We start from the raw sequence: 26,921 nt of genomic DNA, 5'->3' as shown, positions 1-26,921 counted from the left end.
GAGATAGGCAATAAATGCTGGCCCAGCCAATGATGTCCACACCCCATCAATGAATTAAAAAAACATGAGGACCAGAATTCTCCATTTCAGGGACTCAGTGCTGACGCCGGGAATGAACCACATGAGTTCTATGGCCCCGAAAATGGCGTCGGTCCCGGAGCGATTCGGGACATCCCAATGGGTTAGCACAGGCACCACGTGGAACTAGTGCAATTCCAAAGAATACTGCGTGTGATTCGCTAGGGTCGGCATTGGCTCTCAAGAGCCTGACAAGCAGGAGCTGGATGTCGGTACTCCACTCCCCACACACCCTCAACCCAGTCAAGAAGATGGCACTGGTTGCACTGGAGTACGCCCATCTGTTGATGGGTCGGCTGGGACCAGAGGGTACCTAGGAGGGTGGCCTGAGGAGGCACCCATATGACCCATGGCACTAAGTTCATAGTGATCCATGCCCGGCCACCCCGCCCCATGACCCTCCTCCTAGTCGACCCCCCACTTCTCCCTCTGGCTCTGGCAGAAGCCCTGGCCAGTGGCACAACTGTCAGCAGATTATAGCAATGCTGAACACTTTCCATGTCCTCTCCCTCTCCCTTAGCGCCTGCATCCCGATTTTAAATACCACAAGCGAACCACTTGGCTGAGGTGGAGCATGTGGGGAGCCGTAAATTACTAGGTCAGGCCCGGTAATGATGTGCCAACGGTGTTCTCTGTACATCTGCATGCCCATGCTGGCATGCGGCGTAGAACGCATTCACACTGCTGTCGAGGAACGGGAGCATGGCACCGGCCTCCATTTCCGGATGACGCACAATTCTACACCTGATTGCGCTTCCCGATCCCAGAGTTGCTGGACGGAGAATCATACCCGAAAAAACTCTTAAAACATTATCAGAGGAAAACAGAAGTTTTTTGTCAGTTCCCTTGAAACTATAGCTCACAGTTTCCATTTGCTAAAAACAATATGAAAGTAATTATGTGTTATTGGATTTCAAGCCCTTAAGCAAAGATACGACATTACCTCATATATTTATAGTATGGTGTCTAATTGGTTTATTAATCCCTCTAATTTTCAGCTGTGGACATGACATTCTGGCAACATCTAGACTTCATGAATATCTATGAGAACTTTCCATAAACATTCCCAGTATTTAGGTCATTTTTGTTTGGACCTTTATCTACATGCATTGCTAATTTACAGCAAAACGTTAAGAATATTCTGCTGCATTACTTTTTGTGTAGTTCATGTATGCACCAGCAATAAGGTCTGCAATCCCACCAACCCTGTCCTTGTCACCATCCATTAGCTTCCTGTATCCAAGGGAACTGACTATCACGGAATTTTAACATGTGGAATATGTGGGATTATATGCAGAGGCAGGTGGGGGAATCTATATCCTGAAAAATTCCAAGCCAGCTCCAGCCTGCCATTTTCCAGGTTTTACAGACTGGACGGCAAGCCAATAGGCTGGTAGGTATTTACATTTTTTTTCTTTATTCTTTCATGGGGTGTTGGCGTCGCAGGCAAGGCCACTATTTGTTGCCCATTGTAGCCATCTGGGATGGCCACTTCCAGAATACAAAATGGATGAACGCAAAGATTGTAGGGAACTATGGACAATGTTAAGAAAGCAAGCAGGCACAGAGCCTGTATGCATATTGAAGATACAGCTCTCAGATGGGACTGAAACTGTAGGGCAATTAACATATTGGTGGCCCATCTCCGGGAACAAAGGAAAGACACTCAAGCAACCGATCTAGCTCCAGACATCACGGCACCAGTTCCCCAAAACGACACCGTAAACAAAGCAAGGCCAACAGCCACCTAGGACACGCCCAGCCATCAGGGCACCCACTCCTTTATTAGTCAAGGTCAATACGAGTGATCGAGATACGGCCCAATTAATTGGGGCGAAGTTCAAGGCCCGCCCAAAAGCGCGCGAAGCCCCTTTGGGTATAAGAAAAAGACCCCGAGAGAGAATCGCTCTCTTGGACATGGCTCTCAAAGCGGAGAGACCCGGCCACCAGCTTCACCAGAAGCAAGTTCCAAGATCAACGCTCGCTACCAGATGGACGACCTTAGCTGTTCCCCTTCACCACTTCGAACCCAACAACCACAGATCCGAACAACGGCCATTGTTCCCATGACTGAGTGGGCACCTGAAGCTAAGTATAGGCATTAGTGGTAGAGATAGTTTAGTTTGTAGTACTTTGTGCATGTGTAGGTCTTACTGTGTGTGTAAATAAATAGTATTGACTTTGAACCAACTAACTGGTGTATTGGCTCTTTGATCAGTATTCAGGTTTGAACCTTGTGGCGGTATCGAGAGATACCTGGCAACTCTAAAGCTAACATAATTAGGATTATGGAAGGTGACCATATTGACCGCCATATTTATAACCAGAGAAACAGAGCAACATTTACTGGCGACATCTGACGGGACTCAACCTAGAAGTGGCCTAGTCACTCCGAGAGAACCCAAAATTTGAATTAGAATTCAATTGAAAACAGGAAAAAAACCACAAGCGTAAGAACAATACTGATCAAACCTCCAAGATTCGGAAGTGTGTTATTGCATGCGTGCTAACATGGATATAAGTTAAGCCTGAGAGATTTTGTTGCGTTAAGTTTGTCGGGAGTTTTGTAGGCCGGAAATTAGCGTAAGCCGTACCCGTGTTTACACCACCACTTTATCACCACCTGTTCCAAATTCAATAGACCCCAGAGATAGCGAGAAAATGGCAATGAAGGCAATGGAACGCTTTATGAACTCCCAAGAATTCGAGGTCGCAGTGACCAGTAGAGTAGAACAGTGTCCTGTATGGGAAGAGGAAATCAAAAAGTACCTCAAAGGGAAAGGATGGCCCCTTTGGAGCGAATTCTGCGCAAACGATGAAACAGTTCCCGGAAGTATAGGGCATACTTGGTGGGAGAACCTGACAGAGGTCCATAGGAAGAGCATAGGGAAAGCTTGCAAATCGATGGCAATCGTGTCCTGCTTGGCACAGAGGAGGTCGTTAGGACACTCCGTAGAGAGATTGAGGAGAGAGACAAGAGTAGTGAAGGAGATGTGAGTGGATATGAGAGAGAGAACAGGGAACTGAGAGAGCAGTTAGCGGCGAGGGACAAGGAGGTGGCTGATGCCAAGCGGGCACACTAATCTTGTCTTGCCCATTTGAGCAGCTTTCAGTCCCAATATGACAAAGCCTACCAGGACACGCAACGCGCGGTGTTGGTAAGACAGGAAACCGAACAACAGGTTGAGCAGTTGTAGAAACAGTGTAACGACTTAAAAGCAGCCCTACGAGCACTCCACACTTCCACAACGGAACAAAGGCAGAGTTCAGTATATCACGCAAAGTGCCGGAAGCAAATTGTAGAATTGCAATCTCTGCTTTCTGTTCAGAATAGGTTCCAGAGCACATTTGGACCCCAGTTAGACCAATAAAATGGCCCTGATTGGCAGGAGTTAAATGAGACTGCCCACAGATATGTACATGGCACATGTACACAGGACAGACCCCCGACTGCACAGGCAAAACACACCCCTATGGACCCTGTAACCACACAACGCAGGGCCACAACAGCAGGAGACCCAGATTTCCTATACACTACCCCATTAACCGTCACCCAATTACGGGACGCGTGTGATAACACCGTTCCTACCCACATCGGACCCCCACCAGTTCTTTGCAAGGGTAAAACAACAGGCGACCATGTATGGCCTGGATGAAAAAGGGCAAGTGAAGCTCACAGTTTTAAGCCTCGACCCTTCAGTCGTGGCAGCCCTTCCCGACAATTGTCCCGCTCTTGGAAACAGTCCATCCAAGGCAAAACAGCGTTTGTTAAAGCAAAGGAAGAACAGGCAGACATGCATCCAGTTAGGACGCACCAGTACCCCGCATGGGTAAATGAGGGCAGGAACAGCCCACAGCAAGCCAAATCCCAGGAGTGTTATAATTGCAGCCAATTAGGACACTATGCACGAGAATGAATTTGTGTCCCAGAAGCAGCAGAGACACCAGCAGACAGGCACCCTAAATAAGAATAGGGCAAAGCCAATTCACAGTATTAGCTCCTGTGCGGACAGTACAGATATGAATGCCACCGACTGACTGTGTTTGGGCTCCCCAACTTGGGTCTGCGACACCCTTTGGGACAAATCCGGTAGACCGGTAGTGGCAGGCACAGTCCGGGGACACCCTGTAGAATTCCTTTGGGACACAGGAGGGTCCCGCACCACGCTCATTTCCTCCATGATGTTTCAGCGAGACACGTGGCCCACCACGGACACCATTACACTCAATGGTTTTACAGGGCATTTGCAGCAGGGACACATCACAGCCCCTGTAGCAATCCAGATCGGGAACATTAAAACTAAACACCCCGTAGTTCTGGTCGATCTACCCCAGACAGCCGAACACATTTTAGGCATTGACTTCATGAGCTCCCACAACCTCTCACTCGATCCAGTGAATAAATGTGTGTGGAGAATGGTAAAGGCAGCATGAGCCCCCGCCACTCTCACAGGTGGAGAGTATGAAAATAGGATCAGCGCAGTAGGAGACTTCTGGTTCGACCCTCGAGCCATTAGTCAGAACAAACAAGTTAGGGAAGTCCTGCAGCAACACAAAGCAGCATTTGCACAGCCCAAGCACGACTGTGGCAAGATCGCTGGCTTAGTGGATATTACAGGTCCCGATCCCAGACCCCAAAAGCAGTACGGTTTTCCCCAAGAAGCAGAGGGAGAAATCTCAAACGTGATACAGAGTTTGCTTGATCAAGGCGTACTCCGATCAGTAGCCTCCACGAATAACGCACCAATTTGGCCCGTCAGGAAACCCGATGGATCATGGTGACTGACCATTGATTATCGGGAACTGAACAAAGTGACCCCAGTCGCAGCCCCCATCATAGCCACGAGTCCCGAGACCATGCTCAAACAGGGACTACAGTCAAAATTGTTTTCGGTTTTGGACATTAGCACCGGCTTTTGGTCCATTCCATTGGATAAAGCGTGCCAATATAAATTTGCTTTCACATTCCAGGGACAGCAATATACGTGGACGTGCCTTCCACAAGGCTTCCACAATTCCCCCTCCATTTTCCACCGACAGCTGGCAAATGGATTAGCAAAATTTTCCCGGCCCGATTGTCTGGTCCAATATGTCGATGATCTGCTACTACAGACGAACACAAAGGGAGAGCACATTTCGCTTCTCGCTGAGCTTTTAGGACTCCTAAAACTAATTGGCTGTAAAGTAAACCCCAAGAAGCCCCAGGTTTTACAAGAAAAAGTGATTTACTTAGGTACAGTAATCACGCATGGCAAACGCGAGATCGAGCAGAAAAGGATCGACTCGATCGTCAAATTACCCCTCCCCCATAACGTCACAGCCCTCCGGTCATTTCTTGGGCTGGTTGGCTACTGCAGAAACCATGTAGACGGTTTTGCCACAAAGGCAGCGCCCCTATCCGAACTTCTCCAGAAGCAGGCACCTTGGGAATGGTTTCCACAGCACACGGATGCCGTGGATGCTTTAAAAAGAGCCCTCAGCACAGCCCCGCATTACAGGTCCCAGATCCACTTTCCCCGTACGTAATTGAGGTTGCAACTATCGACCGAACCCTTTCGGCCATGCTCCTCCAAGAACGACATGATCGATAAGACCCCGTGGCATACGCCTCACGCGTATTAGATCCAGTCGAGCAAGGATTTTCTGCCTGCGAAAGGCACCTGCTCTCAGTCTTTTGGGCAGTACAATACTTTGCCTACATTACAGGACTCAACCCCATCATCATTCTCACTGAACACACCCCAACACAGCTATTACTAGATGGTCGACGTAAGGATGGCACAGTCAGCCAGATCCCCGCAGCCCTTTGGACCCTTCTCTTACAGGGACGGGACATAAACGTTAAGAGGACAAAAACCCACACTTTCCTTGCTGACAATTTACAATATGCAGGCACCCCACATGAGTGTGAAATCATCTCCACTAAGCACAATTCAGGATCCTTTATACCGAAGTCAGCTCCCCAAAAGCAGGTACTTCACCCCAGAGACGCCAGCCCACAGACATAGGCGCACCCCTTAGAATCTATGTGGATGGCTCCTCCACAGTTTTAAACGGGAAAACGATTACCAGTTGCGGTATTTATGTAGAGGGCGCGCAAGGACGTGCCCTAGAAGAGATTTCGTTAAAATTGCCAGGACACTTAGGCTCACAGGCAGCAGAACAGGCAGCCATAGCGTATGTTGTAGAACACCCCCGACTCGTTTCCGACCCCAGCCGACATATATTCTGACAGTTTATATGTTTGCAACAGTTTAACCGAATTCCTACCCCTGTGGGAAACTAGAGGATTTGTTTCCGCAGACGGAAAGCTCCTACCCTCAGCCCCATTACTCCGGCATATCCTAAAGACGGCCAAAGACCGTAAATATGGAATTATCAAAGTCCGTAGCCACCATCGTTCTTCCCCCCCGATAACATTAAGGCAGACGCCCTAGCAAAAGCAGGTTCCAGACATGGTCACTTTTGGAACCCCCCCGAGAGCGCCCCAGTACACCCAGTTCAGGTCTCACAGACCAACATTCAGGATTTAACACAGGCCCAGAAAGGAGATGAGAAGCTCAAGGAAGTTTTTAAAGGCAACTTCCCAGCCCCCTACGATCGGGACAGAAACGCGTTAACCACACATGACGGTGTGATTTTAAAAAATGGAATTTATGTATTCCCCAGCCAGGACAGGAATCAAATTATTTGTCAGTTCCATGACAACCATGGACACCAAGGCATAGAAGCTACCCTCGCCCACCTCAGACCTCTCTGCTGCTGGTCTAATTTAAAGACTAATGTTACACATTACATTTGGAACTGCTTAATCTGTGCCAGGAATAATCCAGACAGATACGCAAGAAAAGGTCAGCTTAGCCACATCCGCCCCGTTAATGGCCCCTGGACGAATTTGCAAATCGACTATATAGGAACCCTTCCCCCCCTGCAGGAATGGTTTTAAGTATGTGTTGGTGGTCATCGCAACCTTCACAAAATGGGTGGAAGCGTTTCCATCCCGAACAAACACCGCCAAAACGACAGCTAAAATCCTCACTCAGCACATCTTTACAAGATGGGGACACTCCCACGCAGCATAGAGACTGACCAAGGCTCCCATTTTACAGGACGAGTGATGAAAAACGTCCTTACAATTTTCGGCATAAAACAAAAATTCCATATTGCATATCACCACCAATCAAGCGGCATAGTAGAAAGAATGAACAGAACTTTAAAAGCGACCCTCAGAAAAATGGTGCAACAACACAACAGCACCTGGGATTCAGTTCTCCCATTTGCATTATTGTTCATACGAAATACGGTATCCACGTCGACAGGAAACACCCCCCACACCCTCATGACCGGACGCCCCATGAAAGGGACGGAATATTTGTTAGGACTGGATTTGGCCAGCCCCGCAGTCACCGCCCTCACGCATGAGAAAACAGTACAACAGATTTTAGAAAATGTGAAAGCAGCCCAGTTTGCAGCAGCCGTTAGGCTTGGAACCCGCAAGAAACAAAGCAAAGTTTGCTTTGATAAGAGTACACACCACTGAGTTTGTGGTAAGGCAGCAAGTCAAGCTATCCCTATACAACCCCAGTTCATTCCTTTCCCCCAAATTTGCCGGACCGTACTCCGTCTCTGATAAAGTCAACCCCTCTGTATATAAAATCACCTATCCGAATGGCAAGTCTGCGTGGTTCCACGTAAACCAGCGTAATGCTTATGGCCACATCTCGCTTGCAGCAGCAGATGAGCATGCCCCACCCACGAACGAGGTATTCCTACCCTCCCCCAACCTGTCCAGCCCATCTTCAGACACGACTACAACTCCACCCCCAGAGACACGACTCCGCCTCTCGCTTCCCCCAACCGACAGCGACATCAATAGTGATAGCGACAGCCCCAGCACACCACGCTACGATTACACCCCTGCACCAGGCCCCACTCCCAGCGACTCTGAACATGATTCCAGCGACCCCTTCGAAATAACATACATTAAAGTCCCTGACCCAGACCCACTGCCCGACGATTATGGATTAACCCCTAGCAGCTCCAACCTCGATATAAAATACTGGCACCGAGACAATTCGTTCAGGCTCATCCGGAACATTGAGATGGACCCCAATTCGCTCCAAGTAGCTTTAGCACGCCTACTCCAGTCAAGAGTATGGCAGCCAGGAGAAGATGATGACATAGAGTCTGACTCCCACCAAATGAATCCCTTTGCAACTCTGTTCACGTTAGAGCAATAAGGTGTCCAGATGATGGTAAAAAGGAACCGATGGAGAGTTACGGTGTCCTTTCTGATGGAACCTGCACCATGTTTGTAATGTATGTTTGTTTGTTATTGTGAATGTTAAATGTTGTTTGTTCATTTAAAGTTTCTTGGCCCCATGCCACCACTCTTTTAATGCCCAATGGCAGTTAGAGGAATTAGTTTGTCCGTAGACAAGCGATCATAACTGCTCTTCTGCTTTGAAGGTAGAAGTTAGCAACAAATGCAACCCCCACGACGACCACAAATTCTTACCGTTCTTGCCGGTTGCTCAGGCAGTGGAGGAACGGCATTGGTCCCCGCCCTGCCTGAGGACCCCCATCTGGTCAGCTACGCTCGGGTAGAGCACATATGGCACTGGTCACTGTCCTACCCAGGGATTTCACCCAATCTTACCCGCCGCGGGCCATACGCACCCCATTTGGCACTTTTAGTTCAAAACTCTTCTGTTTGTTTATGGCGACCCTTAGGTTGCTTCCAGGTGCTACTTACATCCTCAAACACTGGGATGGTAGATTGCACAGGCTGCGAGACTGTCAGTATTTTTCTCGGATATCTTGTCCCAAATATTTGGTTAAAAAAAAATGAGGGAGTCACAGATGATGACCAATTATAATGGGTAATTGGCAATAAAGGACAGACAGACATACGAGATCTTAAACAAGATAATAACAGAAATTATGCTTGTGTCCATAGAACCCTCGGAACTATAGAAGCCTCAAGAGGAAGAAAGAAAGAAGAAAAGATGAAGACAACCATCATGCTCTACAGTTGGATCTTAGCGGGATCCCTCCAGTTGCGCGCAGACGCTACCCCTCTGACCCCTACCACACAGGCCGTTACTGTTTCTCATCCCTGCCATAAACTGTACCCCGAGATAGTTACCGATACACCGACCTGGTGTGACAAGTTCATAACTTGGTATTCCCTGTCCTACGTTGTGGAAGCACTGCTAGTAATTGCGATACTCTGCAGTGTCGTTCAGACCCTAAGACTCAGGAAATGGCGGAGGAAAGCCTCCCGCACCCCGGTATACACCTTCAGATCCCCTATTTTCGGACTTCAACAAACCCCCCCAACCCCTTTAAGTGAATTAAAGTACATCCGTTTGTTTTGTGTGTTTGTTCGTTCTAATAAAGGAAATGTAAAACTCTATGCTTGACTGCAAAGCCAGAGAGACCTGTGTTGCTGCTATTGTACAGTTTAAAAGAATTTAATATGTTGTAAATTCTTTTGATTAATTAAGGATAGTTTAGATTAAGGACAGTTAGAGGTTCCAGTTTTTAAATTTTGTAATGCATGCCTGAATGTCATAGCGCCCCATAGAATTTTATAATGATGTGTATAGTAATTTCGGTAAAAGTTTCAATTCATAGGACAGAGCAGTGTAGAGCCTGTCAGTGCTTATGGGTGCCCGACTTAGGAGGAGGATGAAGAAGATGCAGCAATTTGATCCTTCACGCATCGCGTTGAGGATCACAAGGAGGGTGAGTAGCCATCTGGGATGGCCACTTCCAGAATACAAAATGGATGATCGCAAAGAATGTAGGGAACTATGGACAATGTTGAGAGAGCAAGCAGCCCCCAGAGCCTGTATGCATATTGAAGAAACAGCTCCCAGACGGGACTGAAACTGTAGGGCAATTAACATATTGATGGCCCATCTCCGGGAACAAAGGAAAGACACTCAAGCAACCGATCTAGCTCCAGACATCGTGGCACCAGTTCCCCAAACCGAAAGCGCAAACAAGGAAAGGTCAACGGCCACATTGGACCTGCCCAGCCATCAGGGCACCCACCCCTTTATTGGTCAAGATCAATACGGGTGATCGAGATACGGCCCAATTATAGGAAGAAGACCCAAGAGAGAATCGCTCTCTTGGACTTGGCTCTCAAAGCGGAGAGACCCGTCCACCAGCTGCACCAGAAGCAAGTAAGTCCAAGGTCAATGCTCGACCTTAGCTGTTCTCCTGTACCACTTCGAACCCAACAACCTCAGATCCGAACAGCGGCCATTGTTCCTCTGACTGAGTGGGCACCCAAAGCTAAGTATAGGCGTGAGCGGTAGAGATAGTTTAGTTTGTAGTACTTTGTGCATGTGTAGATCTTACTGTGTGTGTAAATAAATAGTATTGACTTTGAACTAACTAACTGGTGTCTTGGCTCTTTGATCAGTATTCGGGTTAGAACCTTGTGGCGGTATCGAGAGATACCTGGCGACTCTAAAGCAAACATAATTAGGATTAAGGAAGGCGACCATATTGACCACCATACTTAAAACCAAATAAATATAGCAACACCATCCCTAATTGCCCTTGAGCTGAGTGGCAATTTTAAGAGTCAACCACATTGCTGTGGATCTGGAATCACATGGAGGCCAGACAGGGTAAGGATGAAAGATTTCCTTCTCAAAAGGACATTAGTGAACCAGATGGGATCTTCTGGTCCCACCGCCTGCCCTGCTGCTGGAACCCATTGCGGGAGATTGCCTACAGCAGAAGCAGAAGATCCCGCCAACAGGAAGGGATGGAAAATCCCACTTTTAAAGTGTCAAATTGGATGGGCCAACTGGCTTTCCATCCTTGGAGGAAGTTGTCATATTATGTACGTAATGTAAGTTCTTTATGTTTCACTGGTGGGGGCTCATTTTTGAGATCTTGAGACTTGTGTGTTTAAACATAACCATTTTTGTTAGACTTTAACCATGTACAGTTTCAAGTATGGTCTTGCATGGAGCTGTTCCATGCAGGCACGCTGCTTACTGAGTTTGTTCTGAATTGTCCCCTGATCATGTGACTACAGGGGCCTGTCGGGAAGGTAAGGTTAACTTTAAAAACTTACCTTGCAGAAGAAGCAGCCTTCAGATTTTCGGCGGGAGTAGTGTCGGGAAGGTAAGTGTAACTTAAAAAACTTATCTTTACAGCTGCAGGAAGTCGGCCGTGGGGATTTTTAGGAAGATTTGTTAGTACCTGTATATAAATTGGGCGGTTGCTAATCCCGAGACACTGTACTGTGTCCCTGCTGATTTCATCTGTGGGAAGTGCACCCATCTCCAGCTCCTCAGTGTTAGGGAACTGGAGCTGGAGCTGGATGAACTTCCGATTATTCGGGAGGCAGAGGTGGTCATAGATAGAAGCTTCAGGGATGTAGTAACTCCGAAGAATAAAGATAGATGGGTGACGGTGAGAGGGGCTGGGAGGAAGCAGTCATTACAGGGATCCCCTGTGGTTGTTCCCCTTAGTAACAAGTATACCGCTTTGGATACTGTTGGGGGGGGGGCTTACCAGGGGTAAGCCATGGGGTACAGGTCTCTGGTACAGAGTCTGTCCCTGTTGCTCAGAAGGGAAGGGGGGAGAGGAGTAGAGCATTAGTCATTGGAAACTCCATAGTTAGGGGGATAGATAGGAGATTCTGTGGGAACGAGAGAGACTCGCGGTTGGTGTGTTGCCTCCCAGGTGCCAGGGTCCGCGATGTCTCGGTTTGTGTTTTCGGGATCCTTAAGGGGAGGGGGAGCAGCCCCAAGTCGTGGTCCACATAGGTACCAATGACATAGGTAGGAAAGGGGATAGGGACGTAAGGCAGGAATTTAGGAAGCTAGGGTGGAAACTTGGATCTAGGACAAACAGAGTTATTAGCTCTGGAAACGTGCTAGCGAGATAAGGAATAGGGAGAGAGAGCAGTTCAACACTTGGCTACAGGGATGGTGCAGGAGGGAGGGTTTCAGATTCCTGGATAATTGGGGCTCATTCTGGGGTAGGTGGGACCTCTACAAATGGGATAGTCTACACCTGGACCAGAGGGGTACCAATATCCTGGGGGGGAAATTTGCTAATGCTCTTCGGGAGGGTTTAAACTAGGTCAGCGGGATGATTGGGAACCTGAATTGTAGCTCCAGTATACAGGAGGTTGAGAGTAGTGAGGTCATGAGTAAGGTTTCAAAGTTGCAGGAGTGTACCGGCAGGCAGGAAGTGGTTTAAAGTTTGTCTACTTCAATGCCAGGAGCATCCGGAATAAGGTGGGTGAACGTGTTTTCAGGGTTAGTACCTGGGACTTCGATGTTGTGGCTTTTTCGGAGACATGGATAAGCAGGGACAGGAATGGTTGTTGCAGGTGCCGGGGTTTAGATATTTCAGTAAGCTCAGGGAAGGTGGTAAAAGAGGGGGAGGGGTGGCATTGTTAGTCAAGGACAGTACTACGGTGGCAGAAAGGATGTTTGATGAGGACTCATCTACTGAGGTAGTATGGGCTGAGGTTAGAAGCAGGAAAGGAGAGGTCACCCTGTTAGGGGTTTTCTATAGGCCTCCGAAAAGTTCCAGAGATGTAGAGGAAAGGATTGCAAAGATGATTCTGGATAGGAGCGAAAGTAACAGGGTAGTTGTTATGGGGGACTTTAACTTTCCAAATATTGACTGGTAACGCTATAGTTCGAGTACTTTAGATGGGTCCGTTTTTGTCCAATGTGTGCAGGAGGGTTTCCTGACACAGTGTGTAGATAGGCCAACGAGAGGCGAGGCCATATTGGATTTGGTACTGGGTAATGAACCAGGACAGGTGTTAGATTTGGAGGTAGGTGAGCACTTTGGTGATAGTGACCACAATTCGATTACGTTTACTTTAGTGATGGAAAGGGATAGGTATATACCGCAGGGAAAGAGTTATATCTGGGGGAAAGGCAATTATGATGCGATGAGGCAAGACTTAGGATGCATCGGATGGAGAGGAAAACTGTAGGGGCTGGGTACAATGGAAATGTGGAGCTTGTTCAAGGAACAGCTAATGCGTGTCCTTGGTAAGTATGTACCTGTCAGGCAGGGAGGAAGTGGTCGAGCGAGGGAACTGTGGTTTACTAAAGCAGTTGAAACACTTGTCAAGAGGAAGAAGGAGGCTTATGTAAAGATGAGACGTGAAGGTTCAGTTTTGGCGCTCGAGAGTTACAAGTTAGCTAGGAAGGACTTAAAGAGAGAGCTAAGAAGAGCCAGGAGGGGACATGAGAAGTCTTTGGCAGATAGGATCAAGGATAACCCTAAAGCTTTCTATAGATATGTCAGGAATAAAAGAATGAGTCGGGTAAGAGTAGGGCCAGTCAAGGACAGTAGTGGGAAGTTGTGCGTGAAGTCCGAGGAGATAGGAGAGGTGCTAAATGAATATTTTTTGTCAGTATTCACACAGGAAAAAGACAATGTTGTTGAGGAGAATACTGAGATACAAGCTACTCGACTGGAAGGGCTTGAGGTTCATAAGAAGGTGTTAGCAATTCTGGAAAGTGTGAAAATAGATAAGTCCCCTGGGCCGGATGGGATTTATCCTAGGATTCTCTGGGAAGGTAGGGAGGAGATTGCTGAGACTTTGGCTTTGATCTTTAAGTCATCTTTGTCTACAGGAATAGTGCCAGAAGACTGGAGGATAGCAAATGTTGTCCCCTTCTTCAAGAAGGGGAGTAGAGACAACCCCGTAACTATAGACCAGTGAACCTTACTTCTGTTGTGGGCAAAGTCTTGGAAAGGTTTATAAGAGATAGATACATAGATACATAGAAACTAGGAGCAGGAGGAGGCTTTCTGGCCTTTCGAAATAGCATGTTAGCAACCTCTGGACTGGAGACATTGTCACAATTGCTCATGATTGGCTGAGAATTGATGGGTTATAAATTGGCTCGTGCCTGAATCGGGACCCAGGACCGTTCTGTATGCTGGCTCTGTACGTGTCCAAGAAGGTCAATGGGCAGGACACCGTAGAATCAGCCATTGTGCACTGTAGTAGCCAGCCACACGCTGTGAATTTACCCAGGAGTTGAGAGGACCTTTCCTACCTCTTGCTCCTACCAGCTGCCCATAAGGTAAGTCAAAAGCTAAAGGTTTACATTTTGTGAGGCAGCCTTGAACTGCTTTGACTACCAAGCACCTGAGAATAATAATTGTCGTGCGCATGATTTGTAATACAGTCAGTCACTTACAGAGGCAGCCTCGAACGGGTGTGAGGTTCTCTATTTATATATGTAAAGGGCCTTTGCTTGTTTCAGGCTCATGCCCAAGAAGCCTATATTGAAGCAATTACCGATACAGTGGGGCACACACTTCTGATCCAAAATATGTGGCAATATCATGTAAAATGCCTGCCTGCGTGTCCATTTTACTTCTATAAATGGACAACCTTGCAAATGGATTTCCAGGCTGATATCTTCCCATCTGTGTCTACTCGACTTGCCAGTTTCTTTTCAGGGATAGCAAGTCTTCTTGTCATATAGTGCCTATATGAAAACTCAGCTAAGAACTACTAAAGCTCTGGGCAAAGGCAAGTGCAATCAAGTATCAGTCCAGTATATAAATCTATGGTTAACATTGCAAAACCTTAATCGTTACCATCTGTATATCGGTGGTTCCGTTGTTCATATGAACACACATGAATCCAGATGTTTCCGAGAAAATAACAGCCTGTTCATGATACACGGAGCTGTAATGCACAACTTTGTCAACATTCAGGGGAATAAGAGAAACACCCTGCGTTGCAAACCTACTGAATTTGCTGTGCAATTTATGCTGCTATGTCATTTGTTTTGTTCAAATGGCACTTCATCCTTCGCCTCCCCATTACTTTAAGAACTTGCTGATATGCTCATGAATTAAACTTGCCACAGAAGCTTAAGGCTGAAACTTAACCATGTAAGTAACTTTTAATAATGTCTTAATTGTTCATTCAATGCCTCTTTGGGCCAGAAAATTAACAATTAAAGCTGCTCACTTGGAATCTTGAATGTAGTCAATTGTTGTTGGAGATTTGAAAAACGTCATACTTTTTAAAAACTTTTCCTTTCTGTCTCTTTTGTCACTTTCTCTTCAGCCAGCCTTTCTTTCCTTCTCTTTATTTCTCCTTCTGCACTTGACTCCAATTCAACCTCCTTCTCTGTCTTTCCTCTGTTTCTTCTCAATATTTAAATCTCATTGGTTAATGGGATCTACTGCCGACAAAGGTCTCGGATGCCTCGTTATCCTCACCACACCATTACCAGCTCACACTACCAGCAGGTTATCGCACAAAAGGATTTTCAGCTGAAGGGGGCATGACGAAGTTTAACTAACAATCAAACTCCCTCAGTGGAAATGTGCGGCCTCGTCACGGTGGGATCACGGTGGTGCCGCAAACTTCAAAACTCCATTGACTGCGGTGGGAATGGTAGATCCCATCGGTGGTCGGTATAGTAAAAATCTAGCCGCTTTCCAGCAAGATCCAACCCATTAAAATATGACACTTTAGTCAAGAAACTAAAACCCCTGTCTTGAAAATTAGAATTAATTGAAACCTCATGACACTATTCCAAGAGGACTGGGGAGAGGGGGGGGGGGGCGCAGGGGATGTTCTCCCATCTCCTGGTCAACATTAAATCTTCATTAAACACTGCCAAAAAACTATCAGTCATTTTGTCTCATTTGCTCATTGTGGAACCTCACCATCTTTGCATGATTACACAATTCATTGCTTTGAAAGTGCCTTGGGATATTCTGAGGAGATGAAAGCTCTTATTTAGCTTCAAGGTCATTATTTATTTACTCTAGGAGCTCAAAATTCTTTGACGAGAACTAAAAAGCATGGTTGTTTTATAATATCGCAAGATAGTTGGCATATACATTTGCCGTACAATTAAGACCTCAAGCATGGTGGGGGGTCAGATGAATGGAATTAATTTTTTTTGGGGTGCTATCCTAAATTTCAACACCAGCCGGATATCTTGGATAGATTCCCTTCCCATAGGGAGCTGAGAGAGTTTAGCGAAGCACAATTTAAGGCTGTGATCGAACGAGCACTGGATAAAGGAAGTGTTGAATGGTACTCGTGTGGTTGTGAAGTGATTGCTTTTGAAATGAATTACTCTAAGTCCTTGCTTAAAGTTGTGAAAATTGTGACTTTAGGTGAAATCATAGAATCATAGAATTTACAGTGCAGAAGGAGGCCATTCAGCCCATCGAGTCTGCACCGGCTCTTGGAAAGAGCACCCTACCGAGGCCCACACCACCCTATCCCCATAACCCAGTAACCCCACTCAACCAACCCTAAGGCCAATTTTGGACACTAAGGGCAATTTAGCATGGCCAATCCACCTAACCTGCACATCTTTGGACTGTGGGAGGAAACCGGAGCACCCGGAGGAAACCCACGCACACACAGGGAGAACGTGCAGACTCCGCACAGACAGTGACCCAAGCCGGGAATCGAACCTGGGACCCTGGAGCTGTGAAGCAATTATGCTAACCACTATGCTACCGTGGTGCCCCAGTGAATCATAGGTTCCCATAGCAATCAATGTTAAAGCGAGAGTCAGATTTTACTGGATTCCATCTAGTGGCAGAGGTTGGTCTGTGCAGGTAGCAGCTGAAGCCCCAGAATGGCTTAACCAACAAACCTCTGTAACTAGATGGAGCGTTGGACTTCAGTAATGAGTCCAGGAGCAGAGCCAGAAGTCAGGAGGTACTGAAGAGCAGATCCCAAGGACTGAGGTAAGGACAAGGTTGGGAGTCGGAAAGGATGGGATACAAAGGTACAGGAAGGAAGGCCGGGAGTCATAAGGACGGGAGTCAACAAGAACGGGAATGGGAGCAAGAGGAAGAGGGACTGAGGGCGAGGGTGGAAGTACTGCGGGAAAGGTTATGTGAGCAGGCAGGCCATAGAAGAAGGAGTATGCAGCAAATTACATTAAAGTTAAACTGGCAATGCTAAACTGATATACGAACACTACTTTATCAAAGAATTTAAGTGTGCTGATGTGAAGAAGGGACTTACTGTACACCTTGGCATGCATGCTAGGTGCAAATAAAAGTTACTGCTGGACAGATTGGCCAAGAGCTGAAATTTAAAAAAACAGCCAGTGGTGGGAAAACCTCGGCAGGTCTGGCAGCATCTGTGGTGAAAGAAACAGAGTTAATGTTTTGAGTCCGTGTGGCTTGGGTTCGGAGGGACTCGAAACATGGGCCGGGATTCTCCGAGCCCACGCCGGGTCAGAGAATCGCCGGTCACACCGGAAATTCCCGCCACGCCGCTCCGACACCGGGAAGCTCCAACGAGCGGAGAATCGCCATCAGTCATGCGCGTGGTTTACGCAGCGCCGGTGGCCCCTGTACGATTCTCCCCGGTCGACCAGCCGAGTTCCCGCCGAGTACCGCCGGCGTGGTTCCAACCTGGTACCACCCGGCAGGAGCTCGGACCCGCGGCCGCGGTGGCCATCCTTGTGGGGGGACAGGGGGATCAGACTCTGGGGGTCCTGCACGATGGCCAGGCCTGCGATCGGGAGCTACCGATCGGCGGGCACGCGTGATCTGGAGGGGGCCTACCTCCTGCGTGGGCCCGCTGTGTGGCTCCGCCATGTTGCGCAGCGCTGGCCCGGAAACGGCCACCAGAGGCATGCACCGGCGCGGAAACGGCCACCGCGGGCGTGGGCGGACCTGCGCCGGCAGCGCAGGGCTGCGTATCGACGCTGGAGCAGAGTGCAGCACTCCGTCGCCGTGCTGGCCCCCTATGGCCCACTGAATCTCTGGGCCAAGAGGCCCATTGACTCCGGCATGCGACACTCCAGTGTTTACACCGGCGTCAACACTTGGCCGGGATTTCGAAGAATCCCGGCCATGAACTCTGTTTCTCTCTCCACAGATGTTGCCAGACCTGTCGAGGTTCCCCAGCATTTGCAGTTTTTTTTAAATTTCAGGTTACAGCATCTGCAAAATTTTGCTTTAATTTCCAGTTGATGATGAATTGTCCAATAAAAGAACGACTTGAAGGACTTCTGGAAGATGAATCAATCAGTGACACAACACACATGCTGTGCTGTTAAAACTGTAGCTCGGGAAATCCGAAATTTCCATTTCCCTGTTGCAGACAGGTAAGTAAAAATCCAGCTTCCATCCATTTCGAATTTCTCTACCAGCTTAATTGGATTGAATTGAATGAATCTGTGCAGGAGATCACAGAATTTAAATTGTGAATGAATTGCACATGAAGTCATGTGTTTTCTGTCATAATATCCATTCATGTATTTAATGAGATGCAGACAGGCAGTGATTGACACACAGGATAACCAATGAACACACACGACACAGAACAACCAATCACCAGTGTAGCCATCTGGGATGGCCACGTCCCGATTACAAAATGGACACCCGCAAAGAATGCAGGGAAAATTGGACAATGTTAAGAAACAAGCTCTGTCTGTTGATTAGAACCTTAAATGCTCAGACAGGACAGAAACTACCAAACAATTTACTTACTAATGAGCCATCTCCAGGGGTAAAAGGGAAACATTTAGATACACAATGTTAGGACAGACTCCCCGGCGCCAGAAGAAGCTAAGACAAAGCAGACTGACAGTCACCAGGACACGCCCAGCGATCAGGGATCCACCCCTCTATTGGAAGAAAATCGATACAACTGATTGAGAAAGACCCAATTAGTTGAGGCCATGTTCAAGGCCCGCCCAAAAGAGCGCGAAGCCCTTTTCAGTATAAAAGGTATCACCCAAGGGAGAATCTTCCTCCTTTGGCTTTGGCTCTCACCGAAGAGAGAGACCTGCCTAGCAGCTGTACCAGACCAAGTAAGTCCCAAGTCAACGCACGCTACGAGATAGACGCTCCTAGTTGCTACCCTGTAAACAGCTCAACCCAGCAGCCTCAGAACCGAGCAACGGCCATTGTTCCTCTGACTGAGTGGGCACCTGAAGCTAAGTATAGTAATAGTGGTAGTTTAGTTTGTAGAGTTTATGCATGAGTAGATTTGACTGTGTGTAAATAAATGAGCATTGCTTTTGAACTTACTAACTGGTGTATCGAGTCATTGATCAGTATTCGGTTCTGAACCTCGTGGCAGTGTCGAAAGATACCTGGCGACTCTTGAGCAAACGTGATTAAATAGAGCCAAATTAAGAACCAAACAAAAGTTAGCAACACCAGACAGGACACCACCACTATAAAGCCCACAGGGCATTAAGACTCTCTCTCTTTCACAGGACACTGCTACTGAGATAGTTTGAGTGCACAAGCCAGTGAGCACCATCTCCATGTGGTCGAGAGCTAGTCTGGTCAAGCCAGTAGGAGGTTATCAGTTAGATTAATAGAATGTCAACCCACAGCAGATTATGTACAGCAATCAGCAAGTTCAATTAAAACAGTGTTGGACCATCTCCTGTGTCGGAAGCCTGTATCTAGTTTCACTGCATCTAGTTGCAGTCAACGTTGAACCTACTCACTTAACACATCATGGTACCAGGGAGCTATTAATTCTATCTCGAGTGAATCTGCAATGACCAGCAAGCAGCCATCCAGCGGCATGGAAAAGATCCAGCCTTCTCCGCAACTCCGGATCTCCGGCAACCTCGGCGCCAACTGGAAAGTCTTCAAACAGCAGTTCCTCCTGTATATCGAGACTTCCGACCTCGAGGCAGCATCGGATGCCAGAAAGATCGCGCTGTTCCTGTTGACTGCGGGGGATCAAGCCATCCACATCTATAACTCGCTCACGTTTGCCGATGGCGAAGATAAGACGAAGTTCAAGACAGTTCTGCTGAAATTCGACAGCCACTGCGAAATTGAGATGAATGAGATCTTTGAATGGTACATCTTCCAACAGAGGCTTCAGGATAAGGATGAACCTTTTCAGTCCTTCTTGACCCATCTCCGCATCCTAGTGCAGTCATGTAGTTATGACTCGACAGCTGATTCCATGATCCGGGATCAGATCGTTTTCGGGGTCCAGTCCGACTCCCTGCGGGAGCAGCTCCTCAAAATCAAACAGTTGACCCTCTCCATTGCCATCGAAACGTGCGTTGTCCATGAGCATGCCAGAAATCGTTACTCCCGCATCAGGTTTCACTGCATCCAGTTGCAGTCAACGTTGCACCAACTCACTTAAGATATCATTTTCTGCAATGTTTTACGCTGATTCATGATTCAATTTGTTCGTACCAGACCCCACCGATAGTTTGGAATTGTGAGATTCCATTACATGCGTTGGTTCGTGAAGGCTTTTTAAAATTAAGCTTATTTTTGGGATGCACTAACACTAAAATATTGAATTTCGTTCGGAATTTCACCAAAAAACAAAAAACTCATTAAACTATACATATTTTTAAAATGTATTCTTTCATGGGATGTGAGCATCCCTGGGTAGGCCCACATTTGTTGCCCATCCCTAATTGCCCTTGAGAAGGTGTGGGTGAGCTGCCTCTTTGAACCCCTGCAGTCCATGTGGTGTATTTCCCTTGGGGTACACAAACTGTTTGTTTTTATTCGGTTTTGGGATGTGAACATTGTCGGCAAGGACAGCATTTAATGACCATCCCTAATTGGAGTTGGCCGTCACCTTGCCAAGTCAATCCTAAATCATTTTCAATTTTTTTGGGGGGGAAATTAATTTGCGGAATGAGGCATTTCTGGCTAGGGCAGCATTTATTGCCCTTCCTGGTGGTGGTGAACTGCTTTCTTGAACCACTGCAGTCCCTGATGTGTAGGTACGTCCGCTGTACTATTAGGGAGGAAGTTCCAGGAATTTGACCCAGTGACAGTGAAGGAATGATGATATAATTCCAAGTCCGGATGGTGAGTGACTTGGAGGGGAACCTACAGGTGGTGGGGTTCCCAGGTATCTGCTGCTCTTGCCCTTCCAGATGGTAGTGGTCATTGGTATGGAAGGTGCTGCCGAAGGAATTTTGGTGAGTTCCTGCAGTGAATCTTACACATGACACATTGCTCCTACTGTTCGTCGGTGGTGGAGGGTTTGAATGTTTGTGGAAGGGTTGCAAATCAAGCTGGCTGTTTTGTCCTGGATGGTGTTGAGCTTCTTGAGTGTTATTGGTTGATATGTTTCTCATCCTCCCTCTCCTGCCTTCCTCTCATAACCTTGCACTCATCCAGGTAAGTGGAGAGTGTTCCATTACACTCCTGACTTGTGCCTTTAAATGATGGACAGGCTTTGGGGAGTCAGGAGGGGAGTTACTCGCTGCAGGATTCCTAGCCTTTGATCTTCTCTGGTAGCCACAGTATTTATATGACTAATCCAGTTCAATTTCTGATCAATGGTATCCCCCCAAGACGTTGATACTGGGGGGTTCAGCGATGGTAATGCCATTGAATGTCATGGGGCAATGGTTAGTTCCTCTCTTGTAGGAGATGGTAATTTGCCTGGCACTTGTGTGAATATTCACAGATGGGTTATTGGACACTCATAAAATAAATAGTCCTGTTGGTAAACCCATTTGCAGCTTTCATTTATTAAACTGCAGCAGGGCAGCACTCTTGAATATTTACAGATATGAGGAGCAGGGGCAAGTCATTTGGACCTTCAAGCCTGCTCTGTCATTCGTTACCATCAGAGTTGGACTTCACTAAGGAACATTTTTTAATGGACAGGGAAAAGCAAAACAATGATGTCCCTTCTGCTGATCGTTGCGCTAGTTCATGGAAGATTTTTTATCTATTCCCCATAACCCCTGATCCCCTTATTAATCAAGAACCTATGCTAAATGAATATTTTTTGTCAGTATTCACACAGGAAAAAAGACAATGTTGTCGAGGAGAATACTGAGATTCAGGCTACTAGACTAGAAGGGCTTGAGGTTCATCAGGAGGCGGTGTTAGCAATTCTGGAAAGTGTGAAAATAGATAAGCCCCCTGGGCCGGATGGGATTTAATCCTAGGATTCTCTGGGAAGCTCGGAAGGAGATTGCTTTGGCTTTGATCTTTAAGTCATCTTTGTCTACAGGAATAGTGCCAGAAGACTGGAGGATAGCAAATGTTGTCCCCTTGTTCAAGAAGGGAGTAGCGACAACCCCGGTAACTAGAGACCAGTGAGCCTTACGTCTGTTTTGGGCAAAATCTTAGAAAGGTTTATAAGAGATAGGGTGTATAATCATCTGGAAAGGAATAATTTGATTAGAGATAGTCAACACGGTTTTGTGAAGGGTAGGTCGTGCCTCACAAACCTTATTGAGTCCTTTGAGAAGGTGACCAAACAGGTGGATGAGGGTAAAGCAGTTGATGTGGTGTATATGGATTTAAGTAAAGCATTTGATAAGGTTCCCCATGGTAGGTTACTGCAGAAAATAAATACTGACGCATGGGATTCAGGGAGATTTAGCAATTCAGAAATTGGCTAGCTGGAGAAGACAAAGGGTGGTGGTTGATGGGAAGTGTTCAGACTGGAGTCCAGTTACTAGTGGTGTACCACAAGAATCTGTTTTGGGGCCACTGCTGTTTGTCATTTTTATAAATGACCTGGAGGAGGGCGTAGAAGGATGGGTGAGTAAATTTGCAGATGACACTAAAGTCGGTGGAGTTGTGGACAGTGCGGAAGGATGTTACAAGTTACAGAGGGACATAGATAAGCTGCAGCGCTGGGCTGAGAGGTGGCAAATGGAGTTTAATGCAGAAAAGTGTGAGGTGATTCATTTTGGAAGGAATAACAGAAAGACAGAGTACTGGGCTAATGTTGAGATTCTTGGCAGTGTGGATGAGCAGAGAGATCTCGGTGTCCATGTACATAGATCCCTGAAAGTTGCCACCCAGGTTGAGAGGGTTGTTAAGAACGCGTACGGTGTGTTAGCTTTTATTGGTAAGAGGGATTGAGTTTCGGAGCCATGAGGTCATGTTGCAGCTGTACAAAATTCTAGTGTGGCCGCATTTGGATTATTGCATGCAATTCTGGTCGCCGCATTATAGGAAGGATGTGGAAGCATTGGAAGGGGTGCAGAGGAGATTTTCCAGAATGTTGCCTGGTATGGAGGGAAGATCTTATGAGGAAAGGCTGAGGGACTTGAGGCTGTTTTCGTTAGAGCGAAGAAGGTTAAGAGGTGACTTAATTGAGGCATACAAGATGATCAGAGGATTGGATAGGGTGGACAGTGAGAGCCTTTTTCCTTGGATGGTGATGTCTAGCACGAGGGGACATAGCTGTAAATTGAGGGGAGATAGATATAAGACAGATGTCAGAGGTAGGTTCTTTACTCAGAGTAGTAAGGGTGTGGAATACTGCCTGCAACAGTAGTGGACTCGCCAACACTAAGGGCATTCAAATAGTCATTGGATAGACATATGGACGATAAGGGAATAGTGTAGATGGGCTTTAGAGTGGTTTCACAGGTCAGCGCAACATTGAGGGCCGAAGGGCCTGTACTGCGCTGTTATGTTCTACGTTCTATCTCTGTCTTAATGACACTCAGTGATTTGGCCCCCACAGCCTTCTGTGGCAAAGAGTTCCACAGATTCACCACCCTCTGGCTGAAGAAATTCCTCCTCATCTCTGTTTTAAAGGATCGTCCCTTTAGTCTGAGGCAGTGGCCTCAGGTTCTAGTTTTTCCTACGAGTGGAAACATCCTCTCCATGTCCACTCTATCTAGGCCTCTCAGTATCCTGTAAGTTTCAATAAGATCCCTCTCCATCCTTCTAAATTCCAACGAGTACAGACCCAGAGTCCTCAATCGCTCTTCATATGACAAGCTCTTCATTCCAGGGATCATTCTTGTGAACCTTTTCGGGATCCCCTCCAAGGCCAGCACATCCTTCCTTAGATAGGCCCAAAACTGCGCACAATACTCAAAATGGGGTCTGACCAGAGTCTTATCCCGCCTCAGAATTACATCCCTGCTCTTGTATTCTAGCCCTCTCGACATGAATGCTAACATTTTATTTGCCTTCCGAACTGCTGATTGAACCTGCACATTAACTTAAGAGAACCTTGAACCAGGACTCCTAAATTCCTTTGTGCTTCTGATTTCCTAAGCATTTCTCCATTTAGAAAATAATTTATGGCTCCATTCTTCCTTCCAAAGTGCATAACCTCACACAATTGTAAGTGAAATATATCAACATTTTGAAGATGTCAGACTTGACTCAGTGGCAGCACCCCGATGCTAAATGGCAATTCCAATCAGAAGTGATGATTCAGGTGCACATAGCTTCAATCAGGTGTAACCTAAAGTATTTAGTACAGTTTTAGGTTTGAATCTCAGCAGTAATGCAATGGCATTGGCAGTGCGGATTCGCTGGAATGTTACCAGGGCTGAAAGGGTTAAATTATGCGCACAAGGCGCTCAAATGTGGCCAGCAGTCCCTTGTGTTTAGAACATTGAGGGATATTTAATCAAGATCTCTAAAATAATTAAGGGATTTGATAAGGGTAGATACAGAGAAACAATTTCCTCTCGCCGGGGATCTGGAACAAAAGCGCTTAATCTTTTAATTGGAGCTAAGCTTTTTAGGATTGAAACCAGAAAGCACTATTTCACACAAAGGGCCGTGGAAATCTGGAATTCTCCCCCAATAAGGCTGCGGGGTGCTGGAAATTTTCATGATTGATATCAATATGTCTTTGCTAGGTAAGGGCAAATGGAACAAAGGCGGGTAAATGGAGCTGGGTTTCAGATCAGTTATGATCTAATTAAGGATCTGAAAGACCTAACTCTCATTCCTATGGTCCCTTTCATTACAGCAGCAACCGCGCTTCAAAGTGTTTCATTGTTTGTAATGTACTGCAGGACATTCTAATTTTGTGAAGAGTTTAGTTCAGAGTTTCTACTTTTTCTGCCTTTTTGAAGCTGGATTTTGATTTTTGTTGTCCCCCATTTTTTTATAAACAGATTTGACGACCACACTTGAACTTCAGAAACCACAACAGTTCAAATAAGCAGGTCGGAGACCGATTGCACATACTGAGCTTTCACTTCAGAAGCCTGGATCCAAAGCTAGTCCAGATACATGGGCTGGAAGTCTCTGACTAAAAGTTGGTCCAAGGTGAAAGAAAACACAGGCATTCTCATTCCAGTTTTCAATGGGCTATATTTACTCCACGCAAAATGACACCTAATTCAGTATCCGTCTTCGGCTGCTTCTTCAATGATCTCCCGTCCATCATAAGGTCAAAAGTAGGGATGTTCACAGATGACTGCACAATGTTCAGCACCATTCGCGACTCTTCAGATAATGAAGCAGTCCATGTCCAAATGCAGCAAGACCAGGACAATATTCAGGCTTGGGCTGACAAATGGCAAGCCACACAAGTGCCAGGCAATGACCATCTCCTACAAGAGAGGATCTAACCATCGCCTCTTGACATTCAGTGGCATTATCATCACTGAATCCCCCACAATCAACATCCTGGGGATTACCATTGATCAGAAATTGAACTGGATTAGTCATATAAATACTGTGGCCACCAGGGCAGGTCAAAGGATAGGAATCCTACTGACCACCCAAAGCCTGCCGCCATCTACAAGGCACAAGTCAGGAGTGTAATGGAATACTCTCCACTTGCCTGGATGAGTGCAGCTCCAACATCTCTCAAGAAACTCGACACCATCCAGGACAAAGCAGCCCACTTAATTGCTCCTCCATCCACAAACATTCAAACCCTCCACCACCGACAAACAGTGGCAGCTGTAATTCCATCTACAAGATGTACTGCAGTAACTCACCAATGTTCTCTAAACACCTTCCAAACCCATGACCGCTACCATCTAGAAGGACAAGAGTAGCATATAGCTGGGAACCCTACCACCTGGAGGATCCCCTCCAAGTCACTCACCCCCCTGACTTGGAAATGTATCGCCGTTCCTTCACTGTCACTGGGGCAACATCATGGAACTCCTTCCCTAACAGCATAGTGGGTGTAAATACACCCCAAGGCAGCTGCACTTCAAGAAGGCAATTTGCCACCACCTTCTGAAGGCAACTAGGGATGGGCAATAAATGCTGGTCTAACCAGCGAAGTCCACATCCCGTAAATGAATTTAAAAAAGAAACTGAACTGGACTAGCCATATTAGTACTGTGGCTATCAGTAAAGGTCAAAGGCTAGGAATCCTATAGCGAGTAACTCACCTCCTGACCCCTCCAAAGCCTGTGCACCATCTAGAAGGCACAAGTCAGGAGTGTAATGGAATACTCTGCACTTGCCTGGATGAGTACAGTTCCAACAACACTCCAGAAACTCGGCACCATCATGGAAAAAGCAGCCTGCTTGATTACTACCCCTTCCACAAACATTCAAACTCTCCACCACTGACGAACAGTGGCAGCCCTGTGTACCATCTACAAGATGCACTGCAGTAACTCACCAAAGTTCCTTAGACAGCACCTTCCAAACCAACAATCACTACCATCTAGAAGGACACGAGATGATTCCTGGGCACACCACCACCTGATGGTTCCCCTCCAAATCACTCACCCTGACTTTGAAATATATCGCTGTTCCTTCACTGTCGCTGGATTAAAATCCTGGAACTCCCTCCCTAACAGCACTGTGGGTGTACCTACACCTCAGGGACGGTAACAGTTCAAGAAGGCAACTCACCACCGCCTTCTGAAGGGCAACTAGGGATGGGCAATAAATGCTGGTGTAACCAGCGACGCCCACATCCCGTAAACGAATAAGAAAAGCAACCTCACTCTTGGGGTGGCACGGTGGCATAGTCGTTAGCACTGCTGCCTCACAGCGCCATTGACCCAGATTCAATTCCAACCTTGGCTGACTGTGTGGAGTTTGCATTTTCTCCCTCTCTCTGCATGGATTTCCTCCGGGTGCTCTGGTTTCTACCTCAGTCCAAAGATGTGCAG

This window comes from Scyliorhinus torazame, chromosome 5 (genome assembly GCF_047496885.1).
Source record: "Scyliorhinus torazame isolate Kashiwa2021f chromosome 5, sScyTor2.1, whole genome shotgun sequence".
NCBI lineage: Eukaryota > Metazoa > Chordata > Chondrichthyes > Carcharhiniformes > Scyliorhinidae > Scyliorhinus > Scyliorhinus torazame.
Note: the sequence above shows the minus strand (reverse complement) of the source record.